Source organism: Alligator mississippiensis, chromosome 12 (assembly GCF_030867095.1).
Source record: "Alligator mississippiensis isolate rAllMis1 chromosome 12, rAllMis1, whole genome shotgun sequence".
NCBI classification, from domain to species: domain Eukaryota; kingdom Metazoa; phylum Chordata; order Crocodylia; family Alligatoridae; genus Alligator; species Alligator mississippiensis.
The window spans coordinates 61030239-61048287 of record NC_081835.1 but is presented as its reverse complement, the minus strand read 5'-3'; the positions used below and the strand labels follow the sequence as shown (position 1 = coordinate 61048287).

The 18049-nt window shown below is 47.8% G+C and overlaps 1 protein-coding gene across 2 annotated transcripts in view; it reads right to left on the bottom strand.

Annotated features, from left to right (window-relative positions):
- The window catches only part of ADAMTSL2 (ADAMTS like 2), a 134248-nt gene that overhangs the window by 73213 nt on the left and 42986 nt on the right, over nucleotides 1-18049 (bottom strand). The gene's annotated exons all lie outside the window — the stretch shown is intronic.

The window sequence follows — 18049 nt, the reverse complement described above, 5'->3', positions numbered from 1 at the left end:
AAAAGTTCTTAGCAAGCTTTCACTCTTCTTGAGGCGTTTTCCAACTACTCAGTTGGTCTAATAAACTTTTTTCCAACTACTCAGTTGGTCTAATAAAAGAGATCACATCTACTCAAAGAACCTTGCCTTCCTATGTCCTTAGACCCACATGGCTACCACCATAACCCGATAGACAGTGGGTTTACACCTATGTGGGGGTCCTCTCTGCACCGTGCCCGAGACCTGCTCAGGATCAACAGCTTGTGCCCCATCATGCCCTCACTACCTCATCACCAGAGATGACATGCATGGACCGGGGCAGAGCTTAAGCACTCAGCGGTGCAACTGCTGCCACAGCACGGACATATCCTAAATGGTTGCTCCTAGTCCAACCTGCTGCTCTCAAGTCATGGCAGGCGTGCTGCCAGGACTCCTCCAGTGGCCCTGTTCACCTGCTGGAGAACTGTGCACAGAATCTCTTGCAATGCCTTCCCCTGTCCTGTTTCCTCCTGCTGTTCCCCCGCAGCTCTCCCGGATGCTAAGCTAAGCCCTGACATCCCTGCTCAGCTCCCACCGGCTCCTCCGCTCGGATAACTTGCTCAGCAGAGTCAATAGAAGTTTTGCCCGAGTGAGGACTGAATGAGGGCATCAGGATCCAGTCCCCAGCTTGGCACTGCCTCCCACTGCCAAATCTACCCTGTCTCAGCGTCTGCTGCAACACTAGGCACTTTGTGCTTGCAAACCTGTTTGGATCACACATCCAAGCAGGTGCGCTCACAGAGAGGCTCATTGGTATGTCAAGTACATGGAAAATTAGAGGCACAGAAAGAAGCTCCTGAAAGGGCGGGGGAGAGCTGTAAACTTATAACATCCCCTATAACAGACTATTTACTATAGTAGAAGTGTATGATTTATTTAGACTGTCTGGGAAGAAAGCCAAGACTGTGTGTCATGGACAATTAGAGTAGTATTGATATACAGTGATGTCCATTGAAAGCTTGCGTTAAGTCTGGGTATCGTTGGAACAGAACTCTATGGGGGTCATTCATCAGAGCGGCTTCCTGCTCAAGGGGCAACTGCTGCAAATTAATGAACCTCCAATAAAAATAAGTGAATTATAAAGCCCAGTGCACCCAGGCACTACCAACAGGCTGGTGCTGAAACCTCGCCCTCAACACCACTGTCTGGAAACGCATCCCTGACTTGGTGCATCCAGCAAGTGCGCATATAGGGCGAGATTTTCCAAAGGGCTCTTCATCCATCTATGCACTGAACGGGGCCACTTTTTGCAAAAGGCATCAGCATGTTGGAGGTCTCTCTCTGTGAAGAGAGCCTGACCCATAGTGTAATAGCCCATGTGCTCTTTGAGGTACAACCTGCAGATTGCAAACAAGCCCACCAGGCCCTACTAGATACAACAGTCAGATGTCCTTGCCTGTGAGTCATGAGGAGGACCTTCTCCATCTCAACCACCCATCACATAAGTCACGTCTGCCTGACGGTACCAGATGATCTCACGGCTATTCGGGGGGGAGGATGGCTCTCACCTGGACCCCATAAGCATTCCCACCCCATGTGCAAAAGAGGGACATTACCAACTCCTATCCGTTGGTATCTGTGTCAACTATTAATTTCACCAACTACCATAATAAACGAATAAAAGCCAGGCCCCCATGTCCCATCCATGAGGGATCATGTGTCCATACTTAGAGAAAGGAGGGTCACATGGCAATAGTGGAAATCATTTACCCTGGGACTTGCTGCAGACACGTTGGGGGATCTTGGGTGAACCAGCCATTTAATCTCCCTGCACATCAATTGGTTTGCACGATAGGAAGAGAGTAAAATTTCTTTACCAATACACAGGGCTACCCAGATACTAAAGTCCTTGAGGTCTACCTATAGAAATACCTGGACCAATCATCTCATCTTATCTCTAGGTTTCAAAACAAGCACCCAACCCCAAAGCACACTGCTATAATGCTATTACAGACAAAAAGCTACCTTAACAATTTAAACTTGCCCCATTACACTCAGTCTCCAACTATTTCTGCACACCTGTTGCGACCCATCAACCTCCGTGCAGATTTGAAGCTCTCCAAAGCCCAGACAGTTATTATTTTAGTGTTTCATACAATGCCTAGAGCAAAAAGGCACTGATCCCTGAATGGGATTTGTCGGTGCTGCTGCCCTGTTAATAAATGAGCATCACTGTGTGCCTAAGCTCTAGAGATGGTCTCAGTTGGGACCAAATATGCTGGATTTCTGAGTGTGCAAAAATGAAACATCATTTAAGAGTAATCTTTTGGCAGGTATTGACTTTGTCTACCTTGTCATTTTTTTTTTAGGGGGAAGAATGAATCTTTATCGGAGAGTTAAAAAATAAAAGAAATGTAGAGATGCCCTAGGACTGGGAAGGTTTGTGCATAATTAAGGTTCTCTGCTAAAAGTGTAAGCTATACCAACCTGGCCCAAACAGAAACCTGTATTGAACAGGCCTACATTTTCAAGAGGGATTAGTGATTTGGAGGTGTGTCAATATTTAGGTGCCCAGGCTCAGGTGCTAGAATGGGTCCTGTTTCCCAAAGGCAGGTGATCTGCACTTTCTGGAAACCAGTCCTCTTTACAATGGCTCCAGTCAGGAACCCAAATTTAAAGTTTACATTTTAGAAATAAGCATTATGGACTCTCTAAACTGGCATCAAAGCAACAGTCTAAAATACAGATGTTTCATACTTACACATTATTATTATTACTACTATTATTCCTATTACTGTTATTATTATTACATTGATAGCCCCATCTGAGATTGGGACCTCAATGTGGCAGGCGCTGTACACTGACATAACAAAGAGACCGCGCGCTACATAGAGACCATAATGTGTGCAAAGCTCCTTGAGGTCCTTAGAGGAGAGTTGCTACATAAATGCAATGTGCTAGGCTTCTCGAACATGCGGAAATGTAACTGGAAAAGAATGGGCGTCAGCCGCGCTTTCAAAATATTTTATTCATTAAAAAAAAAAAAAAAGTTTGGCAAACTCAGTGCAAAGAAGGAGGGCACATTAGCTAAGGCACAGCTGAGTAAATGAAAGCTGCATGAGCAGACAAGCTGCTGCTCACACCTGCCATGTATTTAGGTGTTACATTAAAAAAAAATTAATTGGTCTATTGCACAGTAATAAAATCACAGGCGAGGGGCGTTCTTTCCCCTCTGTACTGATGCAACCGGGCTTGCAAATGACTGTGGCAAACCTACAGGACAAAAAAAAAAACACAACTGCTGTTGGACATGGCAAGCGTGTTGCAGCAACAGCAGCTGCCTTCTTAAAGGGACATAATAAAGCAGGAGGAGGATTAAAAATATATATATATATATCCAACAGTATTGCCAAGATGACTGAGAGAGACTAAGCAAGCCAAGAGGGGGATTTTCAAAGGCACAAGGGGCTGGTAAGGAGTCTAAATACCACTGAAAATCAGTGGTGCGGGGTGGGATTTTCAAAAGCTCAAAGGTACTTAGGAGTTCTTTGCAAGTCAACAGCGGTTGGTTTCTTCTGAAAATCCCACCTCCTGCTCCTGAGAAGTACCTCTGGAATAAAAGCCCAGCTCCACGAAGCGGGGTCGAAGGGGGGCTACAACAGCCTTTAGCAAGCACGAAGCACAAAGGAGGCAGAGGAGCTACTGAGGGCAACCCTGCAGCGAGGGTTGGAAGAAAACCCGAGTAGAAAGCAAATATCGGGCTGCCCCCTCCTCGCCAGTCTAAGAATTCGTCAGAATTAGCCACGCGCTTTTTCAGCTCATCTCTCATCTCCACCCAACCTCGTTTCTCTTGCAATGATAAAAGAAAGAAGCAAACGCAGCTTCTTGTGACCCCAGCCCTTCATCTGACCTTTCTAAAGATGACCTGCAAGCCAAAAGGACCTGGGACTTGCCCTCTTTTGCTTGTTCATAAACCTGCAACAGGTTTTGGCCAAGAGCTTTGGGGGTTCATTTTTGCTGGGGTAGGTTAATAGGTTTCCCAGAGCACCTCCGCAAAGCCCGTGCGGCTTGGGTGTGCAAAGATGGAGGCGTGCAACGAAGGGAGACCGCTTGTGAAACCGCGGTGGTAGCTTTGATACAATGGGGAGGATTTCCTAAGGCCAACAAGGCAGCAAGGTCACCTTGGGCCACCTCCCCAGCTGTTTGTCCCTGTGGGCACTTCCTCCCAAACTTTCCTCCCTTGGGAAACCCCTCGCAGAAGCCTTATCCACCAAGACGCTTCCTTGACCAAACCCTGGCCTTGGTTACACCATCGTAACTCTTCCAATGGACTTGCCTTTCTACAGTGGAGTAAGCAGAATACACCCCCTCCCTGGCTTCCTAGGATGATCTGCCCAGGCCAGGGGTGAGCATGAGCAGGGACTGCAGAACTTGGCCCTAAAGGCAACACAAATCTCCCCTGAGCTTCAGAGTCGTAAGAGCAAGACCCACATGTGCATGGACACACCGTACAATATTCGTGGTGCCATCGCCCCCAGCCTGGGTCAACACCTCCAGCAAAGCAAACCTCTCCCCGCGTTGCGCGAAGCAGGACTCGGGCTCCCTTAGACAGGGGAGGGACAAAAGCCGAATTCTGTATCTCAGAGGCAGGATATCCCGTGCAATACAAATGCAAAGAAATATTATAAACATTTACAGCAACGTAGACAAAACAGTCTCTTGTAACCTTTTAGAGCTGCCGAGAGCTTTGCCTGTAAGAGCTCTTGAGCCCTTGCCAAAAATTCTTACTGTTTTCATAAGAGTAGGTGTTTTCGTCTAAGGTGCAGTCTGAGCACTGTGACCTTTGTCATGTCTGCTACTGAAATTTCCTGCCTCTCTGTTATTCTCCTCTTCGGTAAGACGATATGAAACCCAAAACTTTTATTGCCCCTTTTAAAGCGTCTTTATAGCTCCCTGTCTACTTCATATACTGTCTTATTCTCAAACCCTGGGATATTACTTATGGGATCCGTGTTGGATGCTGCAAAAGGCATTTGGGTTTCATCGAGCCCAAACCGCCCAGGCCTTTTAAGATCAGCTGAAGAAAAAAAAAAAAGGAAAAGAGGTTAAAAAAAAAAAAGAGAGACAGAGAGAGAGATGGGAAAGGTTCTGTATTTTAATTCAAGAGGGCATCTGTGTCTGAGTACATACCACGGGCACAAGGGGCAATTATTCCAGGGCAAACATCTGCAAGTTTTCCTGGTGCATAGCAGCTATTCATGCGAAAAGACAGTCCTCAGCTTATGCACGGAGGTACAGAGCCCAGCCTGGGATAAGGCAGGATGGCAGCAGGGCTCTGACCTTTTCTTTTGTTTTTTAATAGTGCACAAGCCTTTGCCTGCCAGGCTGGCATGATGGCTTTAAAGGTCTCCTTTCTCCTTTCATGTGTTGGCCTTTATCAGAGAAGGCCAACACAGCAGTCATCCCTTGAGGTTACTGCTCTGGAGTGCATGGAAACTGCACCTGGACTGAATGCCACGGCCCCTTGGGCATGGAGGCACATGCCACTGTATTGTGTTAGCACCTAGGGCAGGAGCGGGCAATTATTTTGGGCAGAGGGCCACTTACTCAGTTTTGGCAAGCCATCAAGGGTCACATGATAGGCAGCCAGGGGCAGATAAATATTAATTTTCTAAATTTTTAGGGGCCCCATGGGCCAGGTAGAATGGCCTGGCAGGCCGCATCCGGCCCGCGGGCCGCATTTTGCCCACCCCTGACCTAGGGGCGTCTGTACATGCGCTTCAGGGTAGGGGGCCACTTTCATTAGAGCGGCTCTGAGAACCACTGTAATTAAAGGCCCGCCAAGTCCAGTATGTTCAGCGTCCTGTGCTTCAAAATGACGGCAGGGGCACTTTAACTAAAACTCGTTCAACGAGCTTTAGTTAAAGCGCCCCCACCGCCATCTCGAAATCCAGGGATGCTGAATACACACAACGCGGAGGCTGCTGGAGAGCACTAAATACCATGCTCCAGCGAACTCGCAGCATTGGAGCAGAGCTCTGTTACATGCATAGGTGCCCTAGAAGCCTAGTCATAGACCATTGCACCCTGATGCTCAGCACCATACAGATGCAGAATAGAAACCGCGGTCTCTCCCTGCAGCTAAACAAAGCAACAAAATCCTCAAGAGCCCTTACCCCAAGCATCTGCAACCTTAGAACCACAGGAAATGAGGGTTGGAAGGGACCTCATATGCCATCATAAATGCCATGGTGCTTTACAGCTTGAAAAGTTCCTGGTAATAATGCCTAGCACTCATATGGCTCCCAAATCCCCCAGGAGACTGGTGAGGTGAGTATGTATTATCCCAGTTTTGCAGGGGGGAAGAGATCCCAGTTCATGATGCAGGCAGTAAATAAGATACTGTTGCACGCGTTCACCTGTGGATCTCGGTCATCCCAGTCATCCCAGTTCTGCCGCGCAGAAGGAGGTCCCAGTTCACGATGCGGGCGGTAAATAAAATCCTGCTGCACACATGCACCTGTGGATCTCCGAGCTCATCACACACATGTGTACAAAGCATCTTAAGAAAAGGAAGCAAGGCACAGAGAAAAGAGGGCAGACTATAGGTGGAGACAGTAGCGGGATCAGCACCTGGCTGCCCAGAGCACCCTCTTCCCAGAAGAAGGAAAGAAGCCTTTACCCGGACCAGCTGGGAGTGGTCCAAACGTACAGACCAGGTAGCATGAGAGACAGAAGGGCAGGAGTCGAGGAGCAGAGCCAGACTCAGGCAGTATAAACAAGAGAGAGCAGAGATGTGGGCAGCACAAGGGAACGGCGACCTCCCGTAGGCAGCAAGCATCCTTGCCGGACCCCAGATTTCAAGCTCAATCACCCATCCTTCCTCCATCACGGAAATGGGCTCTAACTACATAGGTTGGTGAAATCACTGCCGATATTCTGGGATCTCTCTGGCTGTCGGATAAGGACAAGGAATTTCCTCTAGGATCGTCCCTGCTGGCAGACAGCTCTTGGGTTTCAACAGGACCAAACTAGGCCTTCTCTCAAGTACTCTTCCTAGCAGACTTGACCAGGATCCCTGCTTGAAACTAAAGACTGGCACAGCCAAAGTACATAGGCTCAGCCTCTGCTGCCAGGTAGACTGGGTGCTCGGTAAAATAGTTCATCTTTGAAAGGCCACTCAGTTTTCTTCCACCCCTTTTCTGGGCACACTGATGCTCTCAGCCATCCCAGCCAAACCTGCTGCATTACATCACAGACAGCCAGATGTATTTTCTCCCCCAACTCTAACCATTTTTATTTCATTCTCTAAGCCACAGGGATGCTATCCCCTTTCAAAAAGCTCCGTCGCTCCAGGTTTTGACACACACCGCTCCTAACGAGAAGTGACGGAGCAACCCACGGTTATGAGTCCACCAGGACATTTCAAGAGAGGCAGAAATCCTGCTTCTAACTCCCTGAAAATTCAAGTATGAATCTGAGTCTGCAAGGATGTGACCCACAGAGAACCGGATCCCACCCAGACCATGGCATGAGCAAGGTCTCACTCTTAATGGCCTCTGGTCTTGCCCAAAGCCTTCTCTCCTGGGTCTCCAGTCAGCAAGCTGAACAAATCCATCACCCCACCACAGAGAAGGGCAGGGATGAGACCACCCTCAAAGACGCTCTGTCATGAGTAACCCAAGGCTATGGAAACGAAAACATATATTACTACTACTACTACTAGCCCTGAGAGGCCCCAGATACACACACTGTGCTAGGGACTGTACAAAAGGGTAGGAATTAGAAGAGACAGCCTCTGCCCCGAAGGTCTTACGGCATAAAGGTCTAACTGCAAAAATATGCCACCGCCGATAGCAGATCCTTAAGTGTTGCTATACTCCAGCCACCGCAGGAACCAGAGATTGGTGAACTCTTTTCTAAACCATATTTTAGCTGCTTTGAACATGTCAGTGCCAGAGCCTATCAGTATTAGCAACATATATCTAATGGGTAGGGTCCTGCATCCCCTGTGCATCCAAGACTCCTGTTGGCTTCAAGAGGGCATTATGAGTGCAGAGTATGAGCAGGATTCACTACATATAGCGCTGCTGCACAGAAATGATGAAATCTAGCAAAAATATAAGGTTTAAAACATCCACATGGAATATAAAAGATCCCCAAACATGGGGCTGGGAAACAGATGGGTTTATGACAGATCCTACTTTGCGGTTCTGTAAAGTGAGACCTATCGCAGAACTGGTACATTAGTCTTCAGTGCTTTGAGATTCAACTTTGATGACCTCCAGCTAGGATGAAGTCTAATTTTCCCTTTGGTTTTTTCCCTACAAACACATGCAACAAGCACTGAAACTAAGAGGCAATAAGAAGCAGGATATGGGAGGCGTATGGGCCTCTGACGGCCACCTACATCTCCAAGAAGGAACTTGATACCACAAATGCAGACTGGTCAGGAGCCTGTGTGCAGATCCCAGAGTTCCTGTTAAGAAACAGGTGTAGTGGAGGATCCGCACAGGTGAGCTGGTAATCTCATATCCAGACTATTCATGGAATGATAGGAAATGTGGGCTGGAAGGGACCACAGGAGGTCACATCTTGTCCAACCCCCTGCTCAAAGCAGGACCAGCCCCAACTACATCATCCCAGCCACGGCTTTTGTAGAGCTGGGCCTTAAAAACCTCCAAGGATGGAGAGTCCACCACCTGTCTAGGTAACCCATTCCAGTGCATTATCACCCTCTTAGTGAGAAAGTTTTTCCTAATATCCAACTGGAGCCCATTGCTGCAACTGGAGCCCATTGCTCCTTGTCCCGTCATCTGCCCCCACTGAGAACAGTCCAGCTCCATCCTCTTTCGAACCACCCTGCGGGGAGGTGAAGGCTGCTATTCAATCCCCCCTCGGTCTTCTTTTCTGCAGGCTAAACAAGCCCACTTCCCTCAGCCTCCCCACAGTCTATAGGATAATGGGATCATCATTAGCTGCTGATCATAATTGCTAGGACCAATTAACGTTTCACATTGCGTGGGTTTGAAGAGCTGCAGAACTGGAATGCTAATGGAAGCACATAAGACAATTCACTTGCACGCTCCCCAAGTTCTTGGATGCTACAGATTTTGTTCTGGCCTCCCTCCTGCCATTGATGAGAGACTCACATTGGGTGCAAATCAGCACAGCAAAGACTCCAAGAGAGAGAGAAACCATGGCAAAAAATAATTCAGATTTGCTTAAAAATAATAAATCAGGATTTTAGGTTTGACACCTGCTTTACCTTTAGTTCCTCCTTGCACGTGGGTGTGCATGACAAATGTGCAACATGCAACGCATGGAATGTGCATGCACAGAAAGGCAGGCCCCCAGCTCCTCTCCTCCAGCTGTCCCTGCTTTGGGTGATCTCCACTCCTCAGCTCCCTACCGCCAAGTCCCCACAGCTCCTCTCCACGTTCTCCCCCTGCCTTCAGTGTAGCAAATCAAGTGATGCTGGTGCTTCTCAGCTTGGGTCGAGGTCTTTTCCCTTATCCTGCACCTACTCTGCCCTGCTCAGATGTGCCTGGGGACCACCAGATGTAACCAGAGCTGTAGCATAGTCTGGCACCCAGATGCAGAGACCCCTGACTGCTCAAGTGAAGTTCCTGAAGAATCAAGTGTCTTTACTCACACAAAAGCTGGCCTCGGACCAGGACTGCAATGGCATCAACACTGCCATGGATACACCAGAGTCAGTGGTGCTACGCAGAGGTATGCCAGCCAGACATCTGGACCTTTTATCACAGAAACTGCCCATAAGAGAATGGATCATGTTTTACTTATCACTGCCTTGGACATGACCCGTCTTAAAGCCAGTCCTGCTTCACTTCTATCTTGTCCTGCACCTTAAGAAGGAAAACCATTTTTCCAGAAATCAAACAATACATATTTTTCTATAAGGCAAGCCAGCTCCATTTATAAAATGAGTCTTTAGCGCTGGGCCAAGACCACTGCAGCAATAGAGGCTTTTCAGGAAAGTAGGACACCTAGGTTCACAAGTCCCTCTTCTGCTTGGACAAACTCTTTAGTGTCTCAGACCACCGGTTCCCAAACTCTGACAGATTGCACACCACCAATTTAAAATGATACAACCTTCAGTACCACCGGCACGTTTTTCAGTTCAACCTGAAGTACCACCAGCAAACTTTTGTCATATCAAGTAATTATAATAAATCTATTAATGCATACCACTGACAGGTTGTCTGCGTATTGCAGATTGGGGACCGCTGTCTTGGACAGATCTACTCCAGGCATCCAACCCTGCCAGGGGACCTACTCTTGAGCACGCCTCCTTCATCCACTCCAAACCTGAAAATGTAGCAATGCAGAGATATCCTCTCATGGTGCGCTCAAATACATCAATACGGGAGAGCTTGACGGTGACCATGAGAGGGGTTTCACCGCTGCCTTTCCTGGTGTACATATGCATTGCAAGAGCAGGTGGGACATGGTACAGTGTAGGCATAACCCTTGGGCTCCAAGCATGATAGACAGGTAAACAGAAGACCTGTTAGGTGCTCATATACTGCAGCAATGGAAACCATATGAATACCAGAGGGGGAATTTGATTGGAGATAGGACCAGGCTGCAAAAATAAAATGTTGGTTCTTCTGCATTCAGGGGTATTGGTTCAAACCAGTAGTTCCTGACAGCTGCCAAACCCAGATCCAAATCCAAGCTCAGCTGATTAAGCCTCTCCCTTCCCCACCAAACAAATGCCAGAGTGTTCGCACCCAGCATCCTGGTCCTGCCGTCATGCGCACACCCCGGCCACATGGCCAAGACTATGGGCCACATCCAACTCCTAGTAAATCCCATGGAAAAACCTTTGGAGCCTGCAATGGGAGTTGGAGCAAACTTTATAGGATCTGACAGATACCCCTGAGTGAGAACTTATATTTTTTTTTAAACCCTAGAATATCTAATGGCACTGAAATTACACATGGAGACTTACCAGCCTACCATATATTATCTACATTGTTCGTGCCGTTATAAAAAGTTCCAAACCTGTAACAGCCTGCCGATTAATATTTAACTCGCCATTTTTATCTGCCCCGTGTGCGCTTCATGCTAGGGAACGATGCTGATCAAATCGTGCACGTTATCTGAAGCACATAAAAAGAGCTAATGTGTCTAGAAGCACAGGACCCTGAGGAACATTAAGATAAATGGGGAGGGGAGGGGGCAGGGATCAAGTTAGCCGCTTGAAGGAAACCACAAGCACGCTACTTCTGGTGCTGCATTAAATACATGCTATCTTGTACTTAGTTGCAAGGGTTTTTTCTAATGGAGCAGGCACGTAGAATGAGCCTGGGAGTTTATCATGTAAAAAGAAGGATGAATTCAAGATGCATGCAGGTGGGAAAATCTGGGAGGAGCTGTATGTATATTTAGCTATCTCTGACATGCCTTTATGTGTGTTTTTATTGTCACCCTAGTTTGACTGATCTGAATTGAGCAAGAGCAAGGGCCCAGGTTACAGTCAGAGTATCGGGTAGCCCTTTTACATCTGGAAGGGATTTTGATAAAGGTTCTCCCAGACTGTAACAGACAGTTTAAAAGCAAAATCTGATAAATAGCAAATGTTTAACAAGTCAATAGGAAGCTGCAATTGCTAGAACATGTGGCTCAAACCATTTGGGTGTTGCTGTATGGCCAAATCCTTTCAAATTACACACACACACACACACACACACACACACACCTAGTTACCATCTGTGCCTTTGAAAACTCTGGCTATGAGCCGGTGACTGTCAGTCCCTACCAGCGCACACTGGCCTTGACTCAGGTACCTGGAGGCACACGGTCCTACATCTAGCTACCAAATCTTCTCCAAGCCTCTCACATACAAAACCCCTTTGTTAAAGTGCCTTAGCAAGCAAAATATTCTGGCGCAGCAAGTCACGCATCCTTGCGCCTGCCTGAGTTCAGGCAATTTCACTTCCACAAGCAATCCCGTATGCTAATATGTTGAAACAACCATTAAAATAGACACAGCTATGTAATGGGGGAAAGATCAGAAGTGACCAAAAAACACCAGCACCCCTGAGGGACTCCTGCCTATAGCAGAGATAATGCAGGCAGCCAAGTCTCATGTATTTAGAGCTAGACTGGTGCTTTGGATTAATTTTAAGGCAGTTCTTAAAGCAGCTCACTCTTGCAAAGACGAATTTTGCCTCCTTGGCCAAGGTGATCTCTTAAAAATCTCACTCGCTATTTTTCAATCTCTCACTCATTTAAAACTGTCATCACTTGCAAGCTCTGGGGTAGTCTGGGAAGACAATTGCTTTTTCTCTTCCTAACCAGTTGTGCGTCATCACAGTCCAACTCCCTGTCGGGGAGCGACCGCATTTGGTGTTACGCTTGGGGGATTGCGGAGGTGGGATATTCATTTCTTCAGAAATGTAGTGCCCCAGATTAATAACATCCAACTAAGTACAGAACAAGCAGCTTTACCAGATATGCTTATTCACGCCTGTGGGTCTGCCTCAACTCAGGCGGATTGAAAACTAAATTTTTGACTCAACGATTTGTGTATTTATGTTCACGACAGAGATGGAGAGAAAGAAAGAAGTGCTTGCTTCCCTGAAATGTTTCAATTGTTTGTCAAAACCTCAAATACATCTTAAAAAATGTAACTCTTGTGACCAAAATGCAAAGTGTTTCCATTTGGCTATCCTGTTGCAGCACCTCACAGGACCTGGGATTCAGTTTTCTTAAGACCCTTATCGCCCTCTTGCAGCTAGCTCCCCAAATGGGGGATGTCTCCTGTGATGCAACCACCTCCCTTCACCATGATAAATGGCCATATGGGACATCACAAGAGATACAGTCCCACTAGGGAGCCCAGACTAGAGAGAAGAACATGGCCATGAAGCACTCAAACTATAATCTCCAAGTGAAAACATTTCAGTTTGCAGCCAAAATAATGCTGTTTTCTATTTTTTTCTTGTTTTTTTGCCAAGAAGTCTACATTTTCCACAAAGAAAAAGGAGTGCTTTCTGGTCAACTCTCACCTCCACCCAGCCCTGGAGAAATTCTGCTGAAGAGATCATCGGGTAGCTTTGTGTGCATGCCTACTCTATCCTTGGCGCCCCTGGCCTAGACCGTACCCAAGGGTGATTGCTATCAGGGGAGATTCTGCAACAACAGATTCTGTCCTGCAGACATCGGGCTGATGTGTCCTCTCCTTCAGATCAATGAACACCCATCAGGTTGCAAATCACTACAGTCCTCGTGCAGATTCAACAGGCAAGACCATCGATTTCGCCCAAGCCAACAGCAAGAGTAAAGGTTGAGTTCTCCAGGAAAACCGGCTATCAAAAAACTTCCAATTAACTGTTGTCAAAGCCTGGCAGATGCAATCTAACCATCACTTTGAAAGACGCTCCAAAATCCTGGTTCCACTAAAGTCAGTAGCGAAACTCCCATTGAGTGCAACAGAACCAGCATTTCGCCCACAGTACCTTGGGTCAACCTCCAACATTTTCTGGGCCTGACCTACTCCCCTTTGAAATGGGTGTGCACTGCAGGGGAGCTCTGGGTAGAACCAAAACCTTCACATTGGTATTTTATTTCATTAGTCAGGCATTATTCACTCCGCTTCCCACCCCGCACAATACCCTGAGGGCAAATAACCCAGCAAGGCGACATCCTGCAGCACTCGGAGTAATAAAAATAACCTACCGCCTATCTTCTTTCTTAGGCATCTGGCATGGATCTTAGTCACCCTGGAATCCAAAGCAAACCGATACCCAAGTAGTCAGATGATTCCCACTCAGAGAAAAGGGTCTGCAAGATGTTCACCAACTGGCTCATCGCTTGGCTTTAAACCAGTTAGTCATCTTATGAGTGCTTTAGTTTGCCTACCCATCAAATGGGGATCGTTATATTTACCCACCTTTGGAAAGTGCCTTAACATCCCTGGGCGAGAGACTCTCTGTAAAAGCAAAGTATTTATTATTTGGCTGTTCCTGATGTGTCTCAAAGCAGCATGTAAAGATGGGCAGGATGCTGTCGGGCTCTACAGAGATCTTTCTCAAGCTGCTTCTCCGCGAAATTGTGCTGAATTTTCAGTGAATATTTTTTATCCTGGGGAAAAACACCTAATGCAGGCTTGGAATGACTGATGCTTTCTCTTCAACGCATGCCCTGAACCAAATTGTATTTGCGATCACTCTTGCAAAGGTAGCACAGCTGCACTGAAGACAACAGAGTCACTTAGAGCTACACATAGGCAATCCAGGTTCACTGGGGCTGACCTGTTATCATGGAGAACTGAATTTAGCCCTTCTCATGCATACTATTGAGAGAGACAGTTCCCTGTTATCACAGCCGCTTTGGACCCACACTTCCAAATGCATATTTGCACCTTTGGAGCCTGAAAAATTTGGACCGCAGCCCTTTCCCTCTCTACATGCAAAACACTCATCAATTCAGTGGAAATATCACATGAGAAAGGGGATCAGGATTTGGCCATTTGAATAGGGAAAAAAAAATCACAAGAACACATGACTTTACACTTCCAGCGATGACAGAATTGCCCGGAGGAGATCGTGCCTTGCACAACCTTGGGTACCTTCATGTCCAGCTCCAGGTGGAACCAGAAAGCACGGGGACAACCATGAAAATGAGAAAGACATTTGAGTTTTTCACTTACGCAATTTTTCTCCAACCTCTATGAAAAAATAAATAAATCTCAGGTTGGGTTTGGCTAGGGTTCGGTGGGTGAAGTTTCTGAGCAGTTGCATTGTTTTATCCAAACCAAGTTCACCCGGGCATGGAATAAAATCATTCCACCAGTGGAATGTGAAGCCTAAAGGTACCTGTTTTGCAATAGATGCTGCTTTCTACCCAAGCAGGTCTGGGATAGTGTTCAGAGTTTTTTGCTCCATCTCTGTCCAGGCTAAAGGAAAGACCACACACAAGTTTATTTCAGGATGCCAGGAGCTGCGCTCAAAGCATTTGGTTTACATTAATTATGTCTGGACAAAAAAAGAGAGGGAGAGAGAAAGAAAGAGAGAAAGACTGGAAAGAAAGCCGTGAAGATACAGGGATGGAAGGAGGTTTACGCATAGTTCTGATAAGAACTGCTCAGACACAAAATGAAGATTGTAGCGACATGCTTCATGTCTTAACACCTACTGCTCGGAGCCCTCTTGAAAAACAGAATAATGTATCTCAGCTTAACACAAGCATCCTGTATGGAAGAGCCAAAGCAGCAGAGCTCTTCAGATAGCAATAATAAAAAGAGAGGTTCACTACTTTTCAAGCACACTAATGGGATTCAGGGATGCTAATAACTTTTTTATCCCCCTCCGCTGCCTCCTCCTCTGCCGAACAACAAAAAAGCCTCCAGGAAAGACTGGGGAAAGGTAAAACAAATGCTGTGCCTGGCAGGATGACAAGTACTGGGAGTTGCTGTGGAATGACAGCAGAAGTCAATGAATTAAAAAAAAAAAAAGATGGAAGGAGATGATAAATGAATTCATTAAAAAACCTCCTTTCACTTCTCCGGATGGACTAACAGTACCAAAAGCCCTATAGTGCCCTGCCGCTATATCCACTTCACACAGGAGGAATCGGGGTTCTTGGCCAAACCATTCATTCTCACTCAATGCCTCGGTTTCCTAAAGGGCTTGTACATGTGCACCCACCCAATGGGCCACCTCGTAAAACAACGGAGAATGGAAACCAAACCCTCTCTGCCTTCATCTCCCCCAAAAGAAAAGGCCAACCTACTCCATGGGCCTGATGAAATGAGAGCTTTCCCAGCCTCTCCTAACCTGAAGAAGAAGAAACTGGGATCTGAGAACTGGGATCCCTGGCCCTTCTCCGACAAGGGCAATGCTTCGTCTTCCCATAGCTAGAAGGAGGATGCACCCCAACCGCATACTAATTCACCTACCTTTCAAGGCATCGCCCACTCTCAATGCAGACCCCTCGAGCCCCAGGCAGAAGAGCAGAGCGCTGGCATCTCCATGCTGCTGACTTCTAAATTAAGGCTCCATAAAAGCTCTCCCACCAATGGAGCACAAACTACCATGCCTGATGCTGCAAGCCCAGGCGTGTGGGGAAAGTCCACCTGTAGAGACCTCACTTCCAGCCCGTCTGACCCGTAAGCTGATTCTGTGGGCTCATAGCTTCACTCCTACATGCCTCAAGCCCATGAGCCCACCCCTCGTTCGGGAACAGCTGTCCGAGGAGCTACTGGAGGCTGCCGAATCTTCTCCCACGCTCGGGACCGTTGTTGGAAGGAAGCCACTGAAGTGCATCAGTTAAAGAGGATGCAAAGCAACCACCTGGATGCCTGCTAGCAGGTGGTGAAGCAGAAGGGCATCCACTAACTCCTCATGCCAAGAGGCAAGAGCTGAGCCGAGGCAAAAGTTGAGTGAAGTTACCCTTCCAGGACTGCAGTTACAGGCACCTGTTCAGCATCCCTCAAAGCCAGTGGTCTTCAGCTAACCCGACGTGCTTCTTACATCGTGTATGTACTAGGGTAATTCTTACAAGGCGTAGGCATATCAGGGTCCCATTGGGCAAGGTCCAGTACAAACACACCCAAAAGAATGGGCCCTGCCCCAAAGAGCTTGGGTCGGTCTATACAAGAAGACATCCCCGTGTACCTCTTGTGGAGGAGTCCCCTGTGAGGCCACTTTATTCTGGAATAAAACCTGCTTTATTCCCAAATACTGAGCAGAGCCTCTCCTTAGCCCAGCCTCTGTTTCCAGAGCAAATTGCCTGCAATGCAATGGCGTTCAGTCCAGAATCGAGCATCCCTGCGGGGAGATGGCCTGAAGAAGCGACAGCAGCGTGTGCTTCGACGGCTGCCCCAGTCTGCTTTGCTCTGTCGACAAACTGGCCCGCTGAGCCTGCTGAATAGGCAGCAAGGGAGCCAAAGTTATGAGGAAGGTCAGCCCTCCAACCTCCTGGCCTGAGCGAGATCCAGCTCTCCATGAGCTACTGCTTTCCGTGCGGTACTTCACCCTGCACTTCCACGCCTGGGGAAACTTGAAATCCCACCGCTTCATCCCGGCGGCTCAAGGGGTCCCAGCAGGTCACAGGCCTGAGGCTGGCCGGACCCACGTCAGAGGTGATTAATTTATCAGGCTTTTGACGCCCACCACTCCCTGGGAGAAAAACAATATCCCAAATTCCATGCCTTCCCCACCCACCAGCTGTGTCTGGAGGAGGGAGGATGTTCAAGAGCTGCTCGAAAGAAGCTGCTTGATATATGGCAACAGGGACTGGGACAGGGCCAGCCGCAGAGCGTCCGGTGGCCCAAGGAACGGGTCTGAGTGGGAAGCGTTCCCGGCAGGAGCTGCTCTGTAGCAGGCACCAGAGGCAGCAAAGGCCGTGTGGATGAGCACAAGCTTTCCCCAGCACCAACGTGACCCGCCCGCACGTCCAGCCTTGCACTGTGAACGGTAATCCATGCAGTCGCTCAGCTAAAAAAGAAAAACCCAGCAGGTACACAAGCCTTAGGCACGAGCGCAGGACTCCGAGGACCAAAATCTCCAGTGACGGGCTGCAAATCTCCAACAGACACCAGGAGGAAGCGCTCCGTCTCGCCCGAGCGGCGAGCAAACCACAGAATTGCTTGTCACCTGGGAGCTTGTTTTCATTTTAATTGAGCTGTCGGTGATTAAGGCCTAATTAAATTTGCATTACTCTGTATACATCGGCGAGTTATGCCAGGCATTTCAAGTGACACTTTAACGAAGTCATCATCATCAGCGGGGGGGACTTTGCAGGAAGATCAGAGACGGGGAGAGATGGTCGCAAATCAGCTCAGAGACACGTATTCAGAGGTATATGCTAGTGATTTCTGAATACGACCCTCTTCCCCCACTTTTCCCATCATAGATTTCGAGAGCAGTGACTGCAACGAGCACGGTGATGTCATTCAGACGCTGAAAAGCACTCGTGCAGTGGACAGCCAAAAAGCAGGAGAGATTTTTCATCTCCCTCCCGCCTGCCTTTCCCCCTGAATTTCAGTAAAGGGCTGAAAGCCCTGGTCGGAGCCAGGCATAACACAGGCAAGCTTTCCCTTGACGAAGCCTTGCCA